The sequence below is a fragment of the Sus scrofa genome, chromosome 16, assembly GCF_054392235.1.
Source record: "Sus scrofa isolate SSC_HxYL_T2T_F1_AM1 chromosome 16, Sscrofa_HxYL_maternal_Yorkshire_Landrace_v2.0, whole genome shotgun sequence".
Taxonomy (NCBI): Eukaryota; Metazoa; Chordata; class Mammalia; order Artiodactyla; family Suidae; genus Sus; species Sus scrofa.
This window is the reverse complement of record NC_139398.1, coordinates 40,696,580-40,723,880: the sequence shown is the minus strand read 5'-3', so window position 1 is coordinate 40,723,880 and position 27,301 is coordinate 40,696,580. Positions and strand designations below refer to the sequence as shown.

The following is a 27,301-nucleotide window of genomic DNA, read 5'->3' as shown; positions in this document are numbered from 1 at the left end:
TTCTAGTGTTTGGACATAATACCTGGATGTATATTAAAATTTTCTTAAATCTCTTGTTCTCTAATTTTAGCTCACTTTGTCTTGGTTTCTCAATTAGCATGAGAGATAACTGAATAACCTACTTAATACCTTCACAATGACCTACTTAAAATCTTTACATTTTCCATTTATTTGCATCTTCTTTAATTTTTCCATTAAAGCTTTATCATTTTCAGTGTACAGATATTTCATCTCCTAGGTTAAATTCATTCTTAAACATTGTATTTTGGGTTTTGTTATTGTTGTTATTTGGTTTTTATTTTTTTCAAATGTCCAGACCTGTAGCATATGGAAGTTCCCAGGCTAGGGACTGAATCCAAGCAACAGCTGCAGTCTACATTGCAGCTGTGGCAATGCCAGAACCTTTAACCCACGGCACTGAAACAGGCATCAAACCCACGTCTCCGCAGCAATGCAAGCTGCTGCAGTCAGATTCTTAGCCCATTGTGCCACAGCAAGGATTCCCATTTTATTGTTTTTGATACTACTGTTAATAAGATTATTTTATTTCTTCTTCAGATAGTTGGCTGATAGTGTATAGAAATGCAACTGTTTTTTTATATTTGTTCCATATACTTCAACTTTCCATTTTCAATGTAAAAACCATCTGCAGAAAACCATCCACAAAGATTATGTTGCCAGATTTATACCTTGATTTCCTTATCAAAAGAACTCACATTGTGGTTGAATTCACTCAGATACTTAGTTTTACAAGACACATTTACATGTATGCTCTTATTCGGTTTTCAGAATAGCTCTCTGAATCATATATAGAAGGGTAGGTGGTAATATATTTATTCTACATGTGAAAAAACTAATCATATTGCACTTAAGCTAGAATTCTCTTCCTCTGGTCTCTAATTAATAATCTTTCCACTGTACTATTCCATTTCTCCAAGAACAGAGCTTCCTAGCCACAGTACCGCTGACATTTTGTGTTGGATAGTTCTTTACTGTGGGAGGCTGCCCAAGGAATTGTAGGATTTTAGCAGTACCCCTGCTTTCTTCTAACTGGATGTCAGTAATACTTCTCTCTCAGTTGTGACAACCAAAAATTGTCATTGTCGTGGTCCATGGGCTGGGAGGTTGAAAACCTGATCCTATCTGGATAATAACTATTCAGTTACTATTAGGTATCATGACATTTCCTAAATGCAAGATATGTAAATTTTCCTTAATGCAATCCTGTGTATTAATATTCATAGAATTGTTGAGCTGTCATTTTTTGATAATAATGACTACCTGTCCCTTCATAGAGGGTATAATCTAGTATCTTTCCTTAATACTTCTAAAGCTTTTAGCTTTCAATCACAAAGTAATTTCCCATCTTTAGAGTCATGTGAAACATTTTTTTCAAAAAGCTTTTTTTTTTCCTTAAAAGTTTAAAATGCGAAAGAAAACATAACTCAGATGAGTTTGGAAGTCTCTTAGCCTCCAAAGCCTTGGTCTATAGCTAAGATCTGAGCCCAGAATTGTTCTTTCCTTTTTGCTGTACTCTCTGAAGCTGTCAGTTTCTGCCATATCTAGTGAATTATATAATGCAATATATAATATATATAAATGCAATTATAAGGAAGTCATGTTTATAACCAGTTGCTAATTTTTTTCCTCATTACTGCATGATCCAGGGCTATCTTACTTGTGTAGGTGGGGATATATGAAAGAGCTCAAGAGACAAACCATGAAGGAAAATTTTATCTGTATTACCTAGAAAATAACTAATAAAAGCAAAAAGAATAATTAAGATTTCCCATAGACCACAAAGGTATACAAAATTATGAGTGATTTCAAGTGAATATGTAGTCAGCGACATTCTACCTTTTAAGTTAATAATAAATTTTCTAATGACATAAAGCAAATATCAGGTGGCTGAAGATATTTTAAAGAGGGTCTCACTAATCAATGAAGAAAGATATTGTCAGTGACCTCATTGGAAAATCACATTTAAAGGGGAAAACCCCTTTATGCTTATTTTTCACTTTTCACAAACACCTTTTTTGGTTCTTCTTGGGTGTAGAAGATAATTCATGTTAAATTCCAAACTCTGTGAAACTTGCTTGGTCCAAAGTTATCACAGAAAATTTAGAGTGGTCAAGTTTTATGTGAAATGTCTTTAAAAGCTTCCAATCTATATTTTTAAATTGCTATTGATTTCAAGAATACCTAATGGCTAAATCTTGCTGGTTCATTGTAAGTAATAATTGTATACCCTTATGAAAGGTTAAATACCCATTTCATTAATTCTGTTTATATAAGTGTCCTGGTGACATTAATTAGCTATTAAAAGAGAATTATGTTTACTTGAGATATACCAGTTATTTTAATGCAAGTTTTCACTCAAAGAGCCATTACTTTTTGTACTGCAAGTTGAAAACTGTGTTAGTAGTTCATTAAATGATGGCATTTACAGATCTGAGGCAAGCCAAACAATCCCTTTTTTATAATTTGTAATGTTTAGGTAAATCATATTCATCTGTTGTTTTTTCCCCAAAATGAAGTCCAGGAAAATTGATACTGTCATGGAAAATTGGAAAAATCATAGAACACACTTAATCAGTAGTACATTCATTATTTAACAAATATTTATTGAGTATCTACTACATTCCAAGCCTGTGAAATATTGTGGAGACAATGACATTAGTCATTGCTGTCTCCCACATGGAACTCCCAGTCTAGAACCAGAGACAGACACATAAACACACCATCATGTCTTAGAGTTAGTGCAAATGAAAAGAGCAGTGGAGGCACAAAAAGAGGGAGAAGTTAACCTGGCCTCAGAGTGTTTTGGGCAGGAACACTCAGAAATGAGTAATGTCAATTCAGGTTTCTCCAGGGAGAATTCTTCAGCAGAGGATAAAGGTTTCATAGAGTATCTCCAAGATATTAGGGGAACTGTAAATAGAGGGAGGATAGCATATATAAGGGCTGAGAGGATTGAAATAATTTGTCGTATTTAGGGAAATAAGAAATTCTTGACTTAATATTTATCCTCTAGCACATATTATCCATTGATCCTCTGCTATCCCTACATCTGATAGAGGATATGACAAAAAGTTTACAGGATTGGCTACTGTGAACAGCATCAACGTTATCCAATATGAGGAAATATAAGAATAGTTGTTTGCTATGTGCTGGGTTATAGGAACTTTATATATTTCTAGATTAAATCTATCAAAAAAATGGAACAGGTGATATTTTCCATTTTTCAGAAGAATTAAAGGATAGTTTGTTACAGTTAACAAGGACAACAATAGCAGAGCCATGATGCTGAGCTGGATCTACTTGAATATAATCACATGGAATATTGTCCTTCTTCTAAGTGTGTTATCTGGTTCAGTAAGATTTTTTTAGAGAGTATAGTCCTCTCAAGAGACCTTCAGAATAGAAGCAGAAGGCATGAAATCATGGGATTTGCTTGAACAAAATAAGCACAGGTCACCCTTCTGATAAAGGGAACAACTGAGAGAGTGGTAAGAGGTGGTTTTGCATATATATATATTTGAGAAACTTTTTGCAAATGCAGATGAAAGGAAATGAGAAATAGTATTTAGGTGCTTAGGAAATGGAAATTACAAAGCTGCTGAGCGGACAAACCAAAATCAGTGAAAATTTTCAAGTAAACTTACAGAAAATATCAAATGCAGATTTATTAAGTGCAACATAATAATGAGTTTGTAAGGCACAAAGAATCTGTAGAAGCCAACTTTTCTAAGTCTTGCCAGACTATGCAAGACAGACTTAGCTCTCCTTCCTGGCTCAGCTCCTAAACAGAGCTATTATCTGAAGAGATAATTCCAGATTCTTTGACCCCTTCCAAATTCTTACTTGATGAACAGTCATCTGGAGTGGAACTCTTACTCTCAATTGGGTTTTCAGAGTGCTATACCAAGCTTTACACTCCTAATTAACACTATGGGTCATCTCCATGCACCCAGTAGTTCTTGGAGACTAAGATTCTCAACTGTCCCTGGGAGGAGAGGGATGGGTGGGGCCCCTTGAGTGGCCTTCGAATGTCTCAGTATTAAAATAGAAATCTCTTGTTAAGTGTCTTAAAAATCTCAGCTGTCATTTCTCCAACTTAAAAAAAAATTGAATTCAGAAAGCAATAAACTACAAGCAAAGAATGCCTGCAGAGCTTCTGTGGGACAGCAGAAGCAGTTTTTAGCTGAACTAGCAAAATCTGTCATCATTCCAGTCAAAATTTCAGCACTGAACAATAATCTTGATGCAGAGTTGCCTCTGCAAGGCAACTCTTCACATTTAAAAATTTTATTATTGCTTGTAGTCCATGGAATACCTTTTAATGCAGACACTTCATGGCACTTTGGCTTATGTTCCATACTGAGTCAATGAGATAACTAGGAGGACATTCATTCAGAAAAGGCTGGAGGTTCAAATGAGAAAAATTAGGAATTCATGATGTTTTCATCATTGGCAGGCCTCAGAATATCCAAATCTTGAAATATCATTAAGACAAAATATTTTCTAGATAAAGTTATGCCCTTCATATTCTCTGACAATCAGTCAATTGGTGATGGAGTTGCTAGAGGTGTCTTGCTACTTTCAGTGGTAGTGTTAAAAATGATTGTCATCATGTGTTGAAACATTCATTGAGCACCTGCAGGCATAACATAAAGAGTCATACTATTCCAGCCCTGTGCTTAAGAGTCTTTGATCTAATTTAGGTGACAAGGTTGTCAATATAATAAGTACCCATAAAAATTCCTAATTACTGAGTACAAATGGAATGGTTTACAAAATGAATAGAGAGGCAGGCATGAAGAAGCCATAGAGGCAGACCCGCAAGAGAAGCTCTTTGAAGGAAATATGCAATCTAGATGGCAGGAAACTCAAAGTGGTGGCCATGGTCTAAATGAGAAATGTGGACAGTATTCAGGGATCAGGGACCAGATGCATGTAGGAGAATGAATGGTTGCCACAAGAAAGGGATTGTGGGGGATTGGGGGAAAAGTGAAATGGGCACATCAAAAGCCATCAGGAAATCTCAAATGTAAGGCTATGTAGGAAAACTGAATTGACATACTAAATGTCTTGCCTTTCAAAACTACTTTTCTTGGTGGAGTATTTTAAACAATTAAATGGAATCTGTTTTAATCAAAGATCTTTCTTATGTGATTAAGATGTCATTTTATAGCGGAAACATGAAGTATAACATCTGAACTTCAAAATTCTTCAAACCTATCTTGACAGAGATCATCCCATGAAGTGATCCCATGAACCATGCATTGAATGAACTTTTGTGGTTTTCAGGACTGCAAGGATGGAGAGGATTTGAAGGTGGAAACTTTTAGGGTTCATAAAAGGATGCAAGTATTTCAAGAAGGTGATTCAGTCCAGAAGGTGGCACTTTCTAAACAATCACAAGGCTAAACATAGATCACAAATTTTCAAGATGGAATTAGATTTTCCAGTCCTGTCAAATTAGACCACCATTACTTAGCACAAGCTACCTTGGGACCCAAATGGCAGTAATCAACCATTAAAGAGTATCTGCCATATGCAAATAATTACATGTGCTAAATTGGATAGGTTTCTACTAAAAAGTCCAGTGAACAACATCCTCCCCCTGATTCAGTCTGCAAGACTGGCCCAAAAGAAGCTTATCTAACACAGACTTCCTCTCTCCCAGGTAATGTGGAAGGTTTTGTGATTTCCTTAGAAAGCTGCATGATACCATGACGTAGAATAATTAATGATCATTCTCCCTGGGAGATCCAGAATATCATATGTCAGTATCTTTGAATATACATCTGATTTTTGCAATATTATCTTGCCAATGTGTTTCAATATAATTTTTCTTTGCAAAATTCTTTATGTAAAAAGGTACAGGTTCAGAGCATACCTAATGGCAGGAAAAAAAAAATCCTCAAAACTTTACTAGCAGATAAACTAAAAATAAGGTACTGTGGATGGTTCAGAAGCAGTGCAAGATAGTACCCCCACCTTTACAAGATTCCAAATCTTGGTAGGAGGCTCTCATTGGATTATAATAAGACTGCACATAATCAATTCTTGAAAGGCTTCAGCCTTTATGCATACTAAAGTCTGGAGGTTTGGGGCTGTGTGTATTTTATCTCAGAGGAAACAAATATACATAAAAGCAGAAGAGTCTTTCTTAGAGAATATCACTCTGAAATTTTCTAAATTGGGGGACTAATCCTATTAATTATATAATTTCCATTTTTCATGGCCTTTAAAACAGATACATCAATTTAAGATACAATGTACTAACTTTTAATGTTGTCATGGGTAGAGCATGTACCATTAAAATTGATGTGTGGAGATAATATGCACCACATGGTTTCTTACTGTCTATAAGCCTGGCTTTAATCACAGATTCTTCATGAAATGTTGCAATCCTGGGGTGAGTTAGCTGTAAGATCCTTCTGGGGTACAGACTAGGCTGTGGATTATAGGTGAAACTGCCTTATGAGTCTACTGAGATTAATTACATCTGAAAGTTTCCAGGACAATTCACATCAGTTGACACTCTGTGCTCACTAAATAAACAATCCAGAGGGAGTCCTTTATTAGCAGAACAAGAAAGTAGCTGTCTGTGTTCTATAATGTCCTTTTGTTTTTTAGAGCTTCTGACTCAAAAAGCCTTTCCGTTTGCTTAATGTAGGCTTTATTAAGCCAAATAATGAAGAGCCAAGAGGATCAAAATCTTGAATTTAAATTCTATATCTCAAGGAACAGTTCTTAATTTAAGATTGTGTGACCCAGGACAGCAGTCCAGTGCATCATAGGGAAAGCATCCCAGTGTTTATCCAAAACTTTAAAGTACATGATGTGGTACTCAGAGGCTTCCTAACCTGCAGAAGTTTTATAAAGAAGTTAGCCAACAAACATAGGTTAAAGATCCTTTTAGTATATTCTGCTTTATCTATTGGAACTTCTTTCATGTAGAAGCCTTCTAATTCTCAATGAGCCACAATCCTCTTATCTGTAAGTCTTTTGGTTCTTAAGCAAAGGAATGGTTAAAAAAAAAAAAAAAAAAAAAAAAAAAAAAAAAAAAAAAAAAAACCACTGGGGGCCCAATAGTCTAAGCTGACCTGGAAATGCTTTTGTCTCCTGTTTTGAAATGCCATCAAGCCTCCTGTTTTTGAAATCACTCAGCTTCTAGGGTATACCAGTTCCATTTTTCCTCACATGGTCTCTGCTTCACCATCTTATAATTTGGTGAGTATGATAAGTTCTGGAGGAGATAGAAGCAAATGAGTAATTCCTACAGATCTTCCTAAGAATTTCCACAGCAGGAAATATTAGGGTCCTGATAACATTTAAGAAAAAGGCACTGTACTTACAAAGGCACTGTTACTCTATAAAGAGTAACCTATATCTACCAAGATGTTGAGAAAGCAGGAGAATGTTGCCCCAGATTGTCATCTTTGTCATTAAACAACTTAAGCACTTTACAAAGAGAGGCAAAATACCATAAAGTTAAGAGCTGAGCTTGAATCTGGCTTTCACCACTTAATGAAGTATGTGACCTCAGCAAGTGACTGAACCTCAGGTGCCTGTTATCTCTCAGGAGAAAAGGATACTAGTAGTATCTCACACATAGGCTGTTAGATGGCTAAATGACTTGATATGTAATACCTGGTATGGATTAAACACAATCCAACTGGAAATTCTCAATTCCATTAATTTCTCTGCAATCAAATTCACTGTGAGCATCTACATAGACATCAATTTTTATGTCTGTAAACTAATGAGAAAAGACACATACAAATTACAAGATATCAAAGTTTTTACCCTATCCCAGTCTGGTGAGTTGTATGACTATGCAATTACTCGGTCTTTTGGGGTTCGGGTTTCCTCAGCTGTAAAATGAGGAGGTAGAAATAGATTATTTCTACAGCTCCTTTCAGGTCTAACATTCAGTTACTTCAACTCTAGAGTTTTGTTTTGTCCAGCCAAAATAACTCATCATGTTTCCAAATTGCATTAGCATGTTTGTTTTTTCATAAAACCTTAGGAAATTACAGGTAGTATTAATGATCCAAATGGCATCCCTCACCTACACACACATATTACTTTTTGTGTAACAACCTTTTTTCTAAAAGTTTTGGCAGTTGGAGCAGGAAGAAGTGAAACATTAGATTTTTGAAAGCAAAGTATATTGCAGGGAAAGGGTTATAAGGTCACCCAGTTAGTCTGAAGTGTGTAATTCTTTTCTCTCTCACCTCATTCTTGCTTCTTCAGAGTAGCAGTTGAGTAATATTGCATCAGTTTGATAAGGCTCTCTTGCCCTTCCTAACAACTAAAACCATCCTAAGACACCTTTTCATGGACACTCCCTCCATTAAAGTATCAGAGAACTTTAGAACAGCTTTTAAAAATAGCTAATAAATTAATGATTTTCTTGAGAAATTCTTTTCACTGAAGGAGTATGACTTAGAAACAGTTGATATGCTATATAAGATCTTCATATTGAATAAGGATGTTTCTGTCTCCAGAAACATGCTTAGAAAACATCCCTGAGACCTTGTTATTCAAAAAGGAACAGACACAAAACTACTGCATTTGGCTGCCAGTAGAGAGTTCATTTTGTTTACATTATTGCTCTCCAAAGAAGACAAGATGAGATTGTCATTATCCAAATGTTGTCCAGTGTTTTCCAACTCAGTTCCTGAGCTAAAGTAAGAGATTGCCAAAAATCATGTTTACAACATTGAATGCATTGTGTAATAAAGTGTTAGGTAGATAAGCAATAAAATTACTTATTTTAGACCTAAATCTAAGTTGAATTTGGGTCTAATTCTCTTCCCCAAAGGAGACAAAGAGAGTTGATTTTTTGATAAACTGAAATATACCCAACTTTTTATTGATAATAGAGGGTGAGATCGCTTATTGAGATGTTGCCCATGGAAAACACTCCTTTTCAGTGGGAGAAGCTAGCTAGTCTCAATAGAATCGCTGCAGGTCATCTATCTAATTGATCTGGATTCTAAAATTTGTTAAAATGAAATTGGCAAAGAATATTCTTTATTGTCTCTGAGGGCTGCCTTGTGGACTCTGAGCCACAGTGGAGTTGGAAAAAGTTTAGGAACAGAGCTGAAATTAAATCCTTAGATGCCTATCATTGATTTCCTACAGGAGATTGTAACAGCTTCCCCTCCCACCCTTTTCTGACACTGCGAGTTGTATGATCAAACAGTCCCTTGATAAAACATTAGTGGTTCAAGCCTCTTGGGAAAGGCAGTGATGTGCTTTGAATATTTGGCCCAAAGTACCCCTTTAGATAATTTATATCAATTTATTCTACTTACAAAATGCAGATTAGGAAAACAGTATCATGATGCTTTTAATATAAACACATTACTCCCAAAATAGCCATGCAGAGCCATATCGAAGAAGTTTTCTCTTTTATGCTCTGTTGTATTTACTGTTATTATTGTAGTGTTGCTAAAGTACTACAGGAAAATATAGGCTCTCCTTGTTTGTATGATACCTTTGTACGCTAACACCTAGTAAGTCATTCTTTGTTTGGAGCTCAGGAATCGGAGATGCTTATTAGTTCTCTACTTTCCTAGTAAATGGTACCATTTTAAAGTATAATGTTAATATATATCAGAATATTCCACACCTTTGAGTCCTCAACAAGTTTCCTATTCTACTTGAGTCAATTCATATCAGATCCTTGGAAACTATTTTCTCTTTCTGTTCAATCTTTTATTATGTCTACAAAAAAGATATTTTTATCCCATGGAGAAAAGGAATACACTTTGACTTTTCTATAAATACTTCCTTTATAAGATCTTTGTAATATTAGGTTGGGGCTTTATGAATGCTGAGGAGTCCAGGAGACATTGGTTGTGCTTTTTTTGAATCAATCGTCTTCCTCCCTACCCCATTTTTCCAGCTCTAACTATAAGTGGAATAAATGTTCTTGTAAGTCTTATTTTTCTTTTCTTGCCATTGAGATCATAATTATGCATGATATAGACACATAATTTGGAAACTGGTTACACGCAAAGAGGATGAAGCCATTGCCTTTTTAAGATCTGAGTGTACCTCAACACTGCCTACCAAGATAGAAAGCCTAATGAATGGAAAAGGGAACTAGTATTACAAGGATAGTGAATCATGAAAGCTAATAAAACCAAGATCTGACCAAAGCTGCATCTGGGAGTGAGGTTTTAAGAAGCAGGCAGGAATGTGCACTAATTATCAAACTGTTAATATATTACATGTGTTTTGGAGAGAAGACAGTGTGACTCGGGGCAGGCAGTAGCTAAACCAGTAGCCCTGGATTTTATCCATCACAAATTTAGTATTAAAACACCAGCTGCAATATAATGCAACCAATTTCCATACATAACCTGGTGGTCCAACCAAATGTACTACCACTTTCAGAGATTTTAACATTTATTTGAAGACCAGGGTCTATTTGGACACCTTCTGAGAACAGTATAGAAAGTTTAGATTCATCAGTCAGGTGATGTTTATAGCTCTTCAATGAAAATGAAGAAAAGTTTGAGGGTTCTTAAGGTCTTCAGATACAATTAGACTTGAGAGAAAAATTAATTATTTGACTTAAAATTGCCAATGAAATTGCCCTTTAGTATGAGGTAGCTGGAATCAGGGATAATATATTAAATATAGTATAGATATTAAATTTATATTTAATAAGCACTTCTAATTAAAAATATACCTTCTTTTTAGTTTTTCTGAGAAATGCTATTCATTACAATAAAAGGTAACATATATGTCAGATAAAAACAAGAACTGAGAACATAGACACTTATGTCAATAATTCTCTAATTTCTATTTAAGAGTTTTACTTAAAAAGGAGATTTAAATATTGTGAAAGAGTCAATTTAAGCATTTTGTATGTTCTTTGTTAAGAAGTCTGAGGTTTTTTTGTATTCTCCTAAAAAAGGGAACTTTCTAACATTCAGCAAGATAGAACCAACTAACTCAACTAAACTAAGTAAAAAATCCCAGAGAGTTATAGCTTGTTACTCACTATCCTACTCTATTCTTTATTACTAACTTGTAACTTGGAAGTATGAGAGACAAAGATAGAGATTTTAAAAAAATCCTCAAATTATTTATTGAATAAGCGCATTTCTTAAAATTTCATTTCATTTCAGAAATGGAAGCATATGAGCTACTGGAGAAACCATAAGTGTCCTTTCAAGTTTAGCTACATTCTAGGAGAGAAAATAAGAGCCTTTTTCTTCATGATAAACTACTGAGATTTCTCTCATAGTAATGATTTAGTAGACAGTTCACATAATCCTAAAACTAATAGGAAGAGATTGTAGAGCCTCTACAAATTCCTTATTCCCCAGCTTCTTCTGCTGAAGAAAAATTTTCCAGATATATCCAATTTTATGAACAGAATCTTTCAATTTAGAAGGTATCTGAAAAGCTCTCATTATGATATTTGGAAAGTACCCTCAGGATTTCTTTTATTATTTATACCTAATTACCAAAGGATTCAAGGAAATTTAAAATAAAATACAAATGCAAAACAAAACCACTAAAATAAGGAAATAAGAATATATAGGAATTATATAATAAAGATTTAGTTGCAATAATTTTATTAGAAACAATGCTGGGGCTTGCTATTGGGCATAATATTTAGCTCTAAGCTATTAAAACATACAGAAAAAAGAAAACACATAACAGAGCATATAGTTCTCAAAAAAAAAAAGAGGTAAAACAAACAAACAAAAGCTAACAACTACAACAACATAGAGAGGTCATCTGAATAATAACAATAAGAACAATAACAGAGAGGTCATCTGAACGGTAAAAATATTTCTCAGCATTGGATTCTTTAGTGAATACTGAGGAGGGGAGATGGATTGCAGATATGGAAACTAATATTAATTGAGAAGAGAATATTGACCAGGCACTGGTCTAGGTACTTTATCACATAGTCTAATTTATAGTCATCACAAGATCTCTAAGAGGTAAGTACTATTATATTATCTTCATGAGGAAAATGAGAACACTGAGGTTACGTGCTTTCATTTTACCTACATATGGCACTATGTCACATTAAGGGAATGTTTTTTTAACTCAAAACATTTTTTCTTGTCTAAATCCATTCTTGTGACAAGCCTAAGTAAGAAGTTTAAAAGGTTATTTTTAATAGTAACAACTTCCGTTAGCATTTACTGACCACATCCTATATACATTAACTCATTTAAACCTCAGAAAAACCCTTGTGTTGGATACTATTAATATCCCTATTTTACTGATGAGGAAAAAGAGACACAGAGAGATCAGCTAGCCTAGGTTCCCATATTTACAAAACCTAGAAATTTCCCAAGTAATGTCCAAATCATATAATCCTGGGGATTTGAATTAATGCAAGGGTGGGTCTTAGAATTCTTTGATGGACGCTCTTAACTTTAGACTAAAAATCAGTTATCTCAACCGAGTTCTGATAGGAGCTGGGTAGGAGTCAAGAAGAGTTCCTGAAATGCACAGTTGATACTTTGTTTCCAAAACCTAAGAGCCTGGCTTGTACTCTGGCTTAGGTAAGGGCTATGCCACCTCTGCATTGGTGTTGCTTTTTGGTGGCACAGAGCATCAGGCATGAGTTTTCTCTGTGGCAGCTTTTGCATTGTTTGCAGGTAGTTCTTTTATTGAACCCTTGAATTCTGACAATAGAGTCCAATATACCCTGCACTAGTGCATCAAAAGCTTCAGAAAGGTTCCTCAAAGCCAAAGCCCTCACTCTATCACGTGGGTCAGTATCATGGCGTTTCTCTTTGTTCATCAAGCCTTGATGTTGTGGCCAGTGCTAAATCAGTTACCCATTCACATCTCAGTGTACCCAAATATGCTCCTCTAACAGAGAGTAGAACTTTAAAGTTTGGGCCCTTCTTAGCCTGAGATGCTGAGATGGAATCACTAACAATAAAATGATTGATTCTACAAATATCCACTAGCTTCTAAATTTTTTACAACTGAATTAAAATTAAAACACAGTTCCTAGTTGTAAAATTCACACCTTAAAGTAAAAAAAAAAAAAGACATAAGTCAGTAAATATTTAACTCCAGATTATGTATATGTGTGGATGATGTGTGTGTTTTAATTTAAAGAAAGGAATACACACATTGTGCATTTTTGGCACACATTATTAGGTTGAATTATGTATTATTGACTATATTCCTCCAAATCTTATTTACAAAAATGGAAGTTTACATGGTTTAATCTAGTACCTCCAAATAAAAAAAAGCTATTAATTGTAGCAAAATATCAATAGAAATGCTATAGAAATTTAACCTGGAAGCCTTACTTCTTTGAGATAAGATAACTACCATGAGCTGGCCTGGAAATTATTTCTGGTTTCCAGAAGGGAAGCACACATTGTAGCGTGTATCTATGTTTAATTAATGACACGCAGTATTTGTTATTCTCTAATTCAGGTTTTAATTATAGCTCTCAATTATTTAAAGAATTTTCTTTTTAAATACTTGGAAAACCACTTTTAAAAACAAGTTAGGAGTTCCCCTTGTTGCTCAGTGGAAACAAATCTGACTAGTATCCATGAGGACACAGTTTCAACCCCTGGCCTCGTTCAGTAGGTTAAGGATCCAGTCTTGCCGTGAGTTGTGGTGTAGGTTGCAGATGTGGCTCGGATCTGGTGTTGTTGTGGTGTAGGCCAGCAGCTACAGCTCCAATTTGACCCCTAGCCTGGGAACTTCCATATACCATGGGTGCTGCCCTAGAAAGTCAAAAAGCAAAAGTTAGATCATATCGAATGGAATAAATCAGAGATTCTTTCTATTGAGTATAGCCTTCAAGCATTACAAATATAAGAACAAATCATTGACTCATTTAATCTGCTATCCATCTAATCTATCATTAGAAGATAAACTAAGCCACTCTTTTATGTAAGAATATCAGTAGACAACGTCATGTCTTTAGAGCATTCACTGTACAGTTGATAAACACTAATCACTTTTAAATAATAAGAAACACAACATGAGTTATTATCTTCTCTCAAGATAAGAAGAAGAATATTTAAAATCCAAGAGAATTCAAATTTCAACATGGGTAAATTGAATTAGTTCATATTTATTTATTTATTTAGGCTTTTAGGGCCCTACCTGCAATATATAGAATTTCCTGGGCTAGGGGTCAAGTCCCAGCTGTAGTTGCCAGCCTATGCCACAGCAATGTAGGATCTGAACCATGTGTGTGCAACCTACACAATAGCTCACAGCCACATCAGATCCTTGACCCACTGAGCAAGGCCAGTGATATAACCTGCATCCTCATGGATACTAGTCAGGTTTGTAACCCGCTGAGCCAAAACAGGATTAGCTTATTTTTACTAATTTAACAACCGGAATAAGCAATCTGACCTGAGAAGATTAATTTCAATAAATGGATATTAACATAAGTACTTTAAAAATTTTTAAGTTCAATATAATACCCATAACAGTGTTCATGTGGCATTATTTTCTAAGCTATCTAATGATGCAAATATAAACAAGTTTTCTTAGTATGTAAGTTACAAAAATCAACATTTGTCCAAAAAAGAATAACTGTACTGCCATCTAAAGCATGAGTCAAAACCAAGAATTACCATAGTTATTTCATAAGCTCTTTGCTAAAAATAGATACTTTTTTCATGTAATGAACCATGGATAAAATAACAATAATCTTCTGTCATTTAAAAAATTCTTATTTTAATCTGAATATATTTCTTAAATTATGTTTGATATATATAATTTAAGAGCATATGTATGTAATGCATACTCACTGATTTGTTAAATATTTTATGTGTTATACATATGTTTATACATGTACATATATAATTTTTATTGCTAATATTATAGCATGCCCATTATTAGATATAGGTAAGAAAGTATTAAAATAATACTCATATTTCACTACCAAGAGGTGACTGCTGTTTTATTTTGTTCAATTTCCTTTCAGTCCTTTGTCTGTATTATAATCATGTGATTCTATACTATACAGATATTCCCAGTGGATATTATACTGTACATAGTATATTTTATCCTGGCGATAACTTTATTTTTTCATGGACACTTTTTCATACCATTAAAAATATTCATAAATAATAGTTTAAAACTCCTGTAAGATTCTGACTTGTACCTATATTATAGTTACTTACCCATGTATATATACTATATATTTATTAGATATGTTAAGGGAATATATATATAATGGCAATGGTTAAAATATTCAAAATAATCCTTTTAGTTTAATATTTTCATTATGTCAGTGTCTCAGATAAAGACATAGATTTTCCATAGCTAGCAGATGATAAAATGAGGATTGTCTGTATGATTCCAAACACAATGATCTTAGCCACTCAACTGCACTGTCCTAAAGTGATTTCCTAGAAACCAAATTTTAGGTAAAAGAGTATGCAGATTTTTAAAGCTACCAACATGTATTCCCAAACAGCTTTTCAGTTTTTTCTGAAGATATTTAACTAGAGTAAAATTAGAATATTAAACTATTTTCAAAATCAATTATGAGTCAAACTAGTATGACACATACACCTAGGCCAAGTCTAACCTGATTTCAAAATAGACTACATTCCAGCAAGGGAAATAAAAAGTGATTTTGCCATATATATGTAATATTACACACATACAATATATATGTACTATAATATAATATACATTGTATATATGATTTACATATATGATTTTTCTTTGGGAACAATTGTCATTTATTAAAAAGTTAAATCCATGAAAAAATGGTCTGTAAAATGATGGTGAAATAGATAAGGTAGCAAAATTGCTTTGCATGTGGACTTAATAGAGATCACTGCTGGGCTGAGCAGCAAGATAGGCAAGAAGGTGGAAGAAATGAAAGAGGAGGTGAAATAAAATAGGTGACAAATGATTACAGAGACAAGTGGGTAGTGAGTATATATGGTCATAGTAGAAAGTAGGAGGGGGCATAGGGAGTATGATTAAAATATTCTAGAAAACAAGCACATCTTTTATTTAATCATAAATTATTTAAATCTCTATGACCTGTACACTCCCCCTAGTTGCAAATGCAGATGTTAAAGCCCACTACATAGACAAATGCCTTGAATGAGTTTAGAAGAACATTACAAAAAAGAAGCCCTGTTTCACAGTGCAAGCAATGTGAGCATAAAGAAGATTCATGGAAAATGTGATTAAACTTTTAGTGGACACATAAGATTGAGAGTTTAATGCAAACTAAAATTTACAGCCATAGGAGATGAAAAACATTACCTCTCAGCATCCGCTCCAAGTAGGGCTACCAGATAAAATATAGAACTCCCTGTTAAACATGGACTTTAGATAAAGAATGAGTGACTTTTAGTATAAATGTGTCCAAAATATTGCATGTGGTATATATACACTAAAAAGTCATTCATTGTTTTTCTGAAATTCAAATTTAATTGAGCCCTCTGCATTTTTATTCACTCTTAATAACCTCCAGAGATATCAGAAAGGATGGTAGCTTCTGCCTTATCTGGGACAAGAGTGATAGAAATTTGTCCTGAATTTTCTTTACAATTTAGAAAATAGAGCAAACACAAATGCACATAGTGTCAGATCTCATGTGAAGTGCTTGCTGTGATCCGAAAGTATCTCCTCAAAATTCATATGTTGAAATCCTAAGCCCCAAAAGTGATGGTATTAGTTGGTGGGGTCTTTGGAAGGTGATAAGATCATGACAGGGGCGCCTTCATAAATGTGATTAAGAGCTCTTATAAAAAAGAGCCTATGGAACCACCCCCGCGCCCCAGCTCCTTGTGCCCTATTAGGACATGAGAAGCCTGTGACCTGGAAAGAGGGCCCCATCCAATCACGATAGTACCCTGATCTCAGATTTCCAACCTCCAGAACTGTGAGTAAGAAACTTCTACTATTTATAGTCACCCAGACTGTGGTGTTTTGTTAGCAGCCCAAACAGACTGAGACAGTGTCCTTTTTTCGGTCTCTAGTCTTACTTCCGTTATGGTAGGATTAATACATTAGCATGTCTTATTAGCATTTGCTTTGTTTATACTTATGGAATATTTTATCCTATCACCAGTGGTTTCATAGAAGAAAATTAAATTTTTAATAACTCACTACTGGCCCACCTTTAGATATACAACTCTTTGGACTAGTTCACACATTTCCTTAAAGAAATGTTGTAGGACTAGCAATGCTTTATTAACTTCTTCATCCACAGTACAGCTAGAAGGCAGGTAGAAGCCTTGAGTCTGTTAACTATCCTAATATTTGTAAAATATTTTCACCTTGAACAGGTTCTATATACCTTTTATACCAAAATCTGACAGTCTTTAAGACAAATGACACATTGCATAATGGTGTATGGAAGACTTCTATATTTACCTTCTAAATTTGATAAAAATATGATATGGCCCCAACATAAATAATCATATTACTGAGACACTAAAAAAATTGTTCTATGTAATAAAAACAAAAGAAAAGAAGAGAAATTACTTTTCTGGGGAAAAATAAAAGCCTTAAGCCAGAACGACTGGGTTCCATCCTTCAGTACAGGAACCTTCCTATAAGGATGTGAGTTGAATTTAATTAACAATTATCAGTGGAGCACTTACTAAATGACACAGCTAGAATTTTACTCTAAGGTTATAAAGTAAACTACAGTCCCTGAAACCAAGTACAATCTATTCATGTAGAAAGTATGGATAAGGTATAAAAAGCACACACACACAAAGAGCTATTCTCAGTAAGAGAAGGAAGATTTGCCATGGGTGAATCATCATACAGGCAGGTCTTTGGGTTTTTTGAAGGATCCAGGAAGCTTTGCCAAACATTAAAAGGAAGTGTTGTTCCTATCAGCCTATGATGTGTGAAAACTGTTAGTACCTCAGTATTGCTTGAGTGTAAGATGAGAGGTAGGGAGAGCCATTTATGCAGAAGTCATGATATTATTAAACGATGCTTGCAATAGTGACCTATGCCAAAGTGTTTTAAACAGGTGCATGTCACTTGACCACAGAAGTAACTCAAAATGATCACTCAGTGACACGAAGGAGAGATATGACTGAGGCAGAAGGAGTGTGAGGGAGTCTAGGGAGGATGTTATTATTAATGATCTGAACTAAAGATGCTATGACACAGGTGTAACTTCATCCAGAAACAGAGGAGATGGGTTCATCTACCCATTCATTTATCTATTTTTTCTGCAAATATTTATTGAATACCTACTATGTGGTAGGCCTTCTTCTGGGCAGTGAGTGCCTAGAAACAAAGAGACAAAAATGGTCCTGTCTTAAGAAGCTTACACTATAGAAAGGAAAAATAAATTTTCAAAAGTAGATCAATGAATTTAAAATATAATGCTATGATTTTAAATTGTATTTTTTAAAGTAGAATGAAGTGCTGTGTAAGAACTGCACTATCAGTATGGTAGCTGCTAGCCACAGTAGCTATTTTAATTTAGATTATTTAAATAAAATTAAAATTATTCAGTTTTTGAATATCACATGTTAAGTGCTCAATAATTACATCCTGGACATCATAGATTATTGAACATTTCTGTCACTGCAGAAGGTTCAGGATGGAGCTGCTTTAAGACAAATTATTTGTACAAAATTATTTATTTATAAGGAAATGATATTTGTTCTGAAACCTGAAGGATGGGATAGCATCAGCCATGTCAAAATTAGGGGCGATAAAGCCCAGGCAGAGGACGCTAGTACAAGAGTCCTGAAAAATAAAATCAATATTTTCAAGAAAGAGAAAAATCCAGTGGGGCTGGAGAATGGTGTGTGAAAGAGAGAGTAGTGGGATATATTTAAAACGTGGATTGTGGCCCCTTATGCCATGGAGTCTGACATTTACTCTAACTTAATGGAAGCCATGAAGAGATTAACAGATGTGAATGACATGTGATTTTTTTAAAAAATCATTTTATTTTGGGGGACAAGAGAAATGAGTAAAAATGAAAGCATGTTCATGGGAAAAAAATATGGCTTTGGACTGTACTAACAACAGAGCTGTAGAGAAGTACTAGGGTCAAGACACAATTTGGAGGCAGAACAAACAAATCTTTGTGTCTGACAGCAAATGGGAGTGGGAAGTGAAGAGATGAGAGAAAGTGAATGATATTGCTTTGTACGGAGATGAAGAAAGCTGTAGGTGCAAGGAACAGCTTTGGGAGGAAAAATCAGTTGTTTGACTTTGGAGATACTAAGATCACTATTAATATTTAAGAGTAGCTGTCAAGCAGTTAGAGGTTTAGGAGTTTAGGAAAGAAGTCAGGGCTGGAGAAGTATGTTTGGGCAACATCATCACACATATGGAATTTAAAATCATGATGCTGAGAGATCCCTGTGGAGACAGCATAGAAGGACCTGGGTCTGAGTCCAACTTCAACCCAATTATTTCTATATTGAGTAGAGTAAGGGAAGGAGATAAAAGAATGACAGAAAGAGTGCCAAAGAGATAGGAGAAAAAAACCCAGAGAGTGAATTCTCAGAAGACCAGTGAGAAAATTGTTTCTAGAAATATGAAGGAATAGTTATTTCAAATGCCACTGAGAGGAAGGATAAGACTAGATAGAGGAGACTGCTGGAATTTGGCAGCATGAGTGTTGTTGCTATCTGATGAAAGAGGGCCAGGTAGAAGCCCAATTTTATTGAGCTGAGGCAAAGAATGAAAAGTGAAAAAAAATGGGGATATATAGACAACTTATGTTTTGCTGAGATGGGGAGAAAAAAAATGGAGAAAAACTGCAGAAAAGCTTGAGGTCAAAGGAAGGTCTGAAGATGAGAGATACCCACATATATTAGAGAATGACCCTGTTCTGGGGCAGAAAGTGATGATGGTAAAGGTCATTCACTTGAGCTAAGATGAACAGAAGTTCAATAATGATGCCAATGTTTAATGTATTAATATTCTTAAAAACAGAAGACTAAAAACATCTTGTTGAAATCTAATGTTCTCGGGCAATATGATCTGAGTTCAGTTTAACTTACTTATTTTTCCCCAAAGTAGCCTCAAATCAGATTTTCTCATTTTGTCATTCATTATTTTTCAGTAATCAAAGAACCTTGTAAAAGGCTGTAATTCCCAACCTTTTAACATTTGAAGACTATATTTACAGTTAAGATAGTTTTAGATTCCCATATGGAATCTTAGGCCTACATAATAGTGGAAAGCTAGTAGGTATGCTTTATTTTTTTTTTTTTTTTTTTTTTTTTTGTCTTTTTGTCTTTTTTGGGCCGCTCCTGCGGCATATGGAGGTTCCCAGGCTAGGGGTCGAATCGGAGCTGTAGCCACCGGCCTACGCCAGAGCCACAGCAACGCAGGATCCGAGCCGCGTCTGCAACCTACACCACAGCTCACGGCAACGCCGGATCGTTAACCCACTGAGCAAGGGCAGGGACCGAACCCGCAACCTCATGGTTCCTAGTCGGATTCGTTAACCACTGCGCCACGACGGGAACTCCCAAGGTATGCTTTAAAATAAACTTTATCACTACAAAACATCCACAAGCATTTGAAAAATAGTGTATATTTCTTTAGATATGCTTCTTATTCAGATTGTAGGCAATGTGTGATGTGACCATTGATTATAATACCTGAAATTCTTTAGGCGCACAGATTGGAGGGAAGTCCACAGACAGTATGAAAAGAAGGAAGCCAACAAATAATTGTACATACCACTGTAGCCTGAATCAGGGAGGTTACTAGGGATATATGAGTGCTTTTATCCAAATTCAAAAAGTTATTTTTCAGATGAAATCCTTTGAAAGTCTCAAAACTTCCTTTCATTTACTGACCCCTAGAAACCACTGACCCAGCACATACCATAAAATCAGAACAATGCTGAAACTTACTGTTATTATTAACAAATGTTTCAAAGAAAATCATCTTAAAGGAAAACTTGTACTCTCTCAATCCTAAATATTGAAAATACAAAATATTTATCCCTAGAAACAGAAGTCAGTCACATAGTTGGTTTAAAAATACATATAAAACCATAATTTTGTTAAAAAGAAAAAAGTGAACTTTTACTGAAATTATAACTCCAATGTGTCATTTTTACTATGTTTTAAAATTAGGAAACAAATAACTATTCATTTAATATTTAACATTTTTTTCAAATCATATATCTTGTGGTTTTATAGCAACCTAGAGCAAACTACAATTCTTCCAAATGCAATTTTGCTAAGTTTGTCTTTAATTGGAAATGGTGTCATTATCCGCCTGAATTTATTACATGAGGCACTGAAGTTTGGTTAAACCTCAAAACGACTAGGACAATGGATTGCACTGAAGTACTTGGAACTGAGAACAGAGTTTGCCTCAGCCTCAGAGCTGATGATACCTTTTCTGTGCTGCCAGGCTCACCTTTCTCATTGTTTTCTATGGATGTCCTTTTGCTCTCTGCCCAGATTTCTGACCATCCAACATGGGTTATCCTTTTGGTCCCTGTGTCTAGATTTATATCTGTCCACTTCTCTGATTCCTTGAGCATTGCCTTGCTTTGACCTATGTGCAAAGCAGCATTTTCACTCTTAGTAAAAAGCAATACCATTAAGTTTGTAGAAATTACTGGACTCCTCTAAAGAGAAACATTCCCTAATGTAAAATTACTGAAACATCTCAAAGTATGTAACTGATTTTTTAGAAATGTAATTGAACTTTAACATGGGTAGGTTATAGAGAATTTCATAATATTTTAATTTCCTTTACTGTAAGGGTCCCTTCCCTTGCTCCTTCTGCTTGTGTTTTACTAGAGTGCTTGACATAAAGCTGGCAGTCAGTAAATACTTTGAATAATGGATTCTGTTTTTTCCCATAAAACCTTCCATAGCTTCCCTAATCCAAAGTCCTTATTCCCTTGAACTCCTATTAAAGTTATTATTTACCCTGTTTAATTGGCAACATATATATTAGATGGGCATCTATATCTAACATCTATAGATATGACATATATATCTAACATTTATTAACTTTTCACAAATATTTTGTCCCTTGACAGAATATGCACAGTGTTCAGTGAATTCGAGTGGCCGAATTAAAAGTAAGGTCTAGTGCTAGAGTACGACTTCCACTTCCTTATGTCCTGTAGTTAGTAACACACATGGGATACTTCACAAGTGGTCATTGATTTGTCTGTGATGCTTATGAAGATCAAATTTAAGACTAAAATGATATAACTTTATAGAGGAGATAATTAATTAAGAAGTAACTAACCAGAGGTGGTACTGACTGCCAGTATAAGTCAAATAGGATTAAATTCACAAATATTAAAAGTATAATGGGATTAGTAAGGGAATACATGCCTAGTTTTTAAAGCATGTTAGACAATGCTGCCTTCCCAGGTCTGCCTTCATCATCATCAAATGGTATCTGCAAAGCCTTCTGGATCAGTTAGACTATAGAAATAAGAATATCTATTATTTGTTGAACACTTTCCATGCAATTAAATAATTTATTCCTTATATAAACCCCATGAAGTAGGGTTATTTAATATTACCCCAAATAATGAAATGCAGACAGGTCTGATTTTAAATTCTCTGCTCAATCCATAATTTTCCCCCAGTCACTACAGGTTGTATTTACAAATGTTTCTGTTCTTGTATTTGGGTCCTATAATATCAAGACAGTCAGCTCCAACTATTACAGCTGACTATGGGACTATACTGAGCAACACTGACAGTTCCCTAGGTCTTCAATAATGGTGTGAAATCTCTTCCAAGATGATTTCCCCTTATAATAGGTTGGTCTATAATGTGGACTTTATAGAGCTTTCATTGTTTTGCCCAATGTCTTAAGTTTTAAAATAACTCACTTGTAAATGCTAATAAATGCTGTGTCATTGTTTTCTAATGATGAGTGGGGTGTGGAATAGCTCAGATATCTATCTATAACTCATTTACCTATTTGGATATATAAAATAATGAACCATATTGTTGGTATTTCATTTATTCTGGGAACCAGATCCATAACCTAATAAAGTAGAATTGAGTGATGTTGTTTTATTTTTTATTCATACTTCCTCCCAAGAATTCCTTAAAAGCTATATCCAACCAATTTTTATATACCCCAGTATTTGTTACATATATCAAATTTCCAGGAAGATATATTCAGTGAATCTACATGATATAAATAGGAAAAAAAGCAAATTCCCATTATAAAACATTACACTGTAATAGTTATTAATAAATATTTACTAGCATGTATTTCACCTAGAACTCATGTGAAAACTTTTACTTAGGAACCTTATAGATTAGACAGATCCCAGAGATGCTGAAAAGTAAGAACAAAAGAAGAATTAATTAGAATAAATTTTTCTCTTCATGGATGGTATATTTCAGATCATCGTGTAAACCTATTTGGAATGCTATCATGTTAACTTTTAGAATTTACATGGAAAAGTGCATTTTCTTCTTCCTGGGCTGATTCTACCTTTGACCTCCACATTTTTTTTTCCCCTTTTGGGTAAAGGATAATACATAAAATCCCTACTTCTATTTTCTTTCTATATTTCTGAATTTACCCAAGGTGGTAGATTTGAAATCCTAGAAAGAGGACAACTATTCCATTGGAGCCTAAATGAATTTCACGTTTGGTAACACTTCCCAGTCATAAAGTGAATGCTACAGGCTATAGTAATCAATATTCTAATTTTGTCAGAATAATGAAGAGAAAAACTATCACACTGACAAAAGAGCCATGATGATTTAAAAAAAAAAATTTAACTGCGTTCTGGAGTTAATACTCCTTGTTTTAATGTCTGTACGTACTATATTTTTAAACTTTCAAAATTGTATTATGTTTCATGATATTTTCACATTATGGTCAATGGGGGTATCTTTTTAAAGAGTTTAAAGGGCATATTATCAAGAACCTAAAGATGGGCACTGTATGAATAGAGTAGATTTCAAAGATTAATGACTCTCACTCAAGTTTATAACTCTCAGGCAATTCTTGAGAAAATTGGAAAAGCTGCAAATCTAAGGCATGTCATTCCCATTCTTTGGGCCATGCTCATTTCACCTTCCAGTTTTGAGTTGATGCATTCTTCTGCTTTTTCCCTCCACCTACTACTTTGGTCTCAACTGATACTGTCATTTCTAATATATGCTTCTTATCTCTACTGCCACTCCTCCTTAATTGCCCAAAGTGGCAGATATGTGTGAAGTGGAAAAATTCATACTTTGGCAAGAGTAGGGCAAAGATATAAGTACGTTCTAAAATTTCTCACTCCTAGTCTCCCATGAATTCTGATTTCTTACCATTTTCTGTCTTAACCAAATAGTGGAAAAAGACATGTAAAGTTAAGGGAAATGAGCAAGGTTGTACCTTATTTCAAAGAGGTATGTAAGAATGGAGACCTAAGTTTTTTTCTCAGCTGCACCTGTGTCATATGGAATTTCCCAGCCCATGGATCAAATATAAGCCACAGCAGCTGCAGAAATGCTGGATCCCAAACTCATTGTGCTGGGCTGGAGATCGAACCAGAGACAACGCCTGATCCTTAATCCACTGTGCCACAGCAGGAACTCTGAGACTGAAGTCTTCCAAGGCAAAAGGTGGGTATTGATAGGAGAGTAAAAAGAATGAGGGCAGATGGCCTGAAGTGGTATCCTTAGTTCAAAATAAAGAGTCTGTAAGAGGGAGAGAATGCAGTCAAAAGTGAGAAAGTGAGGAGCTGAAGAGCAAAGAGCAGAAAGCAAGATATTAAAGGTAGGGGTCAAATGGCCAGAGGAGACCTTTCAGATAAGATGACACTTTTCAAAGAATCTCAAAGTGAAAAAGGAAGAAATAAGTGGAATTTCTCAGCAAGGGCCTAATAGGTTACTGTTTCACATAAAGAGCGTTGATAGGAAGCTATCACTGCCTTTTAGATAATTTGCAAATACACAGTAAGGCAAATTCTTTGGCTAGAGCAAAGCACAAGACATTCGTATCAGGAAGATAATTTCCATAATTGAATCCCATACTGAATTTTTATTTTCTGTTTTGTTTTTCTCTTTTCCCAATTCCACATGTCTTTAATGTAGTCTAAGGACAGCAGCATCATTTGTACATTAAAAAATTAAATATTAAATTATGTGCAACATGTTTGAGGAGTGGGTTACACTTTTGTATTACTGAATGCTAAAATGATTGATCTATTCTGATCATCGCTTTACAACATTTAGAACCAAAGATGTACAGGCTTCAAATAAAAATAAATTTCTAAAATGTCCTTTGTGCTTGGAATTTAACCTCTGTTGTGAGACCTTAGACATTATGGAATTTTTTTTAAAATAATTTAAATCATATTCATTGTTTTCTTTGATCACTTTTAGAAAGGAAAATAGTAAACAGAAAGGGGCTTTTAAAAATTAAATATATTTGGTCCTAATGAATAGGAAATTAGATTCATTGATTTGACTTTACATATCTATCCAAATTCTAAGTGACAGTCTTAAAAGACTTTAAATTTATTATTAATCAGATGGTTAGATAGTCTCAACTTATATATAGCTTGATTTTCGACATTAATTCTGTTATATTCTTGCATTCCTCACTGAAGAACAGCAAAATGTCTCTAGTATTTGTCTTTGATACTTGAAACAGAATATATAAATCACAAAAGACTAATGAAAATTAATGGTGTACATTAACTCAGCTGTTGGGGTATTTCTGATAAATAAAGTTATAGATAAACTTTACACTGTAATTCAAAGCTAGAAAGAGGCTTTTGTTACAGTTTAGCCTCTTCATAATAAATGTTTCTTTGAACTTGCGCTGCAGTGACGGAAGGCAAAGGGAAAGCTCTGCTGATCTTTTAAATACATCAAAGCCTTAGGAAGCTAAGCATGCTGGACAGATGCTTTTGTCAATCTGAATGGTATCTGTGCCCCATCTTCCTAGGGAGATAGGGCATTTATCTCCTCTAAATGGTAGACAGGAGCTTCTGTCACTGCAGGAACTCTACCAGGTCGACACAGAACTTCATAATTTATGTTTCTTTTAGTGTCCCTCAACTTGAATTACTGTCATCTTTTCTGAAAATCAATTTTTGGCTTGAGGAAAAAAGTTCTAAATACTGGTTGTAGAAAACACAGAAGATTATAAAGAAAAATAAAAATCACTGATAAAACCATCATTCAGAAATAATCATTGTCATTTTAGATTATCTTCCTCCTTTCTGATATATAACTATGTTATGTGTTGAATTGTCATTTCATGGAATTGTGATCATACAATGTCATATTTAAAGCTTACATTATTAGCAATTCTTCAAATCATTAAATAATGTCCTTTTTAACATTTTTCTAACATTTTCTATGATTGCTAGTGGAAATAAAATAAGTTAGAAGAATGTTTGATTTAACACAACCTTTTAGTTGGACATTTAGATTGTTTTAAAATACTCACAATTCGGGTTGTGAATATTATGTAATAATTTTAATGTACATTTAATATATGAATCTGGTTTGGCAACTCTGACCATTTCTTCGGCATAGATTTCTCAAAGTGAAATTATTTGATTAAGGGCATAATAGTTCGAAGGCTATTCTAGCAAGTTGTTTAATTGCATTTTTAAATGTCCTAGGTGACAGGCCTATTAGCAGTTCACCAAACCCACACCAACACTGGCTATTCTTATATTTTTTCTCATTGTAGCTAATTTGATAAGTAAAATATTTTATCTTGTTTTAATTTGGATTTTACTAATTAAATTACTTAATATTTTATATGCCTAAAACTTGTATTTTTTTGTCTTTGGAATTATATTTTTATGTCATTTGCTCAACTTTCTGCTGAGTTTTAGTTTATCTTTTTTCATTTATTTTTAGGTTAGTTTCCTTGTCAAATTTGTGATAGAAAATATTCTCTATTTTTAATATTTTCTTTTTCTTTTGTATTTTGATATACAGAATCATTAATTTTTAATATCCAAATCCGTCATTTTTCACTTTGAGAGTTTTTCTATGTGTTTTATGTTTTTCATACACTAAGATTAGACTACTTCCTTACATTTTTACTACTGATTATGTTATAGCATTATTTCCCATAGATAATGTTTCCATTAACTTGTGCTGATTTGAGGAAAGGATCCAATCACTCTACTTTTTGCCCAAATAGGTAATTATCTAATACCCTATAATGACTCTAATTTTTTGCTATCTTAATCATAACCTATATTTGACATATTGTTATTATTTATTTACACTGTGCCTAATTCCAAATCATTTAATATATAAAAATAAAGGATAAAACAAAGACAAAATAAGTAAAATGAAGCAAAGAAAAAATA

The 27,301-nt window shown here is 34.2% G+C and overlaps 1 protein-coding gene and 2 long non-coding RNA genes across 10 annotated transcripts in view; 2 read left to right on the top strand and 1 right to left on the bottom strand.

Moving 5' to 3' along the window:
- Positions 1-27,301, bottom strand: part of LOC102161640 (uncharacterized) — a 729,975-nt gene that overhangs the window by 255,146 nt on the left and 447,528 nt on the right. The window lies entirely within an intron of this gene.
- The window catches only part of FGF10 (fibroblast growth factor 10), an 82,877-nt gene that overhangs the window by 23,322 nt on the left and 32,254 nt on the right, over positions 1-27,301 (top strand). The gene's annotated exons all lie outside the window — the stretch shown is intronic.
- Positions 17,043-26,128, top strand: LOC146395529 (uncharacterized). The gene is made up of 2 exons (XR_014831276.1): positions 17,043-20,202; positions 20,491-26,128. It is a non-coding gene; the product is annotated as an uncharacterized LOC146395529 (long non-coding RNA).